Below are 359 nucleotides of genomic sequence, written 5' to 3'. Positions count from 1 at the left end.
ACTAAACACCAAGGGCACACACAGATACACACACACACTAAACATCAAGGGCACACACACACACACACACACACACACACACACTAAACACCAAGGGCACACACAGATACACACACACACTAAACATCAAGGGCACACACACACACACACACACTAAACACCAAGGGCACACACAGATACACACACACACTAAACACCAAGGGCACACACAGATACACACACACACTAAACACCAAGGGCACACACACACACACACACACACTAAACACCAAGGGCACACACAGATACACACACACACTAAACATCAAGGGTACACACAGGTACACACACACACACACACACACACACACACTAAACAT

This window comes from Chanos chanos, chromosome 3, assembly GCF_902362185.1.
Source record: "Chanos chanos chromosome 3, fChaCha1.1, whole genome shotgun sequence".
Taxonomy (NCBI): Eukaryota; Metazoa; Chordata; class Actinopteri; order Gonorynchiformes; family Chanidae; genus Chanos; species Chanos chanos.
Note: the sequence above shows the minus strand (reverse complement) of the source record.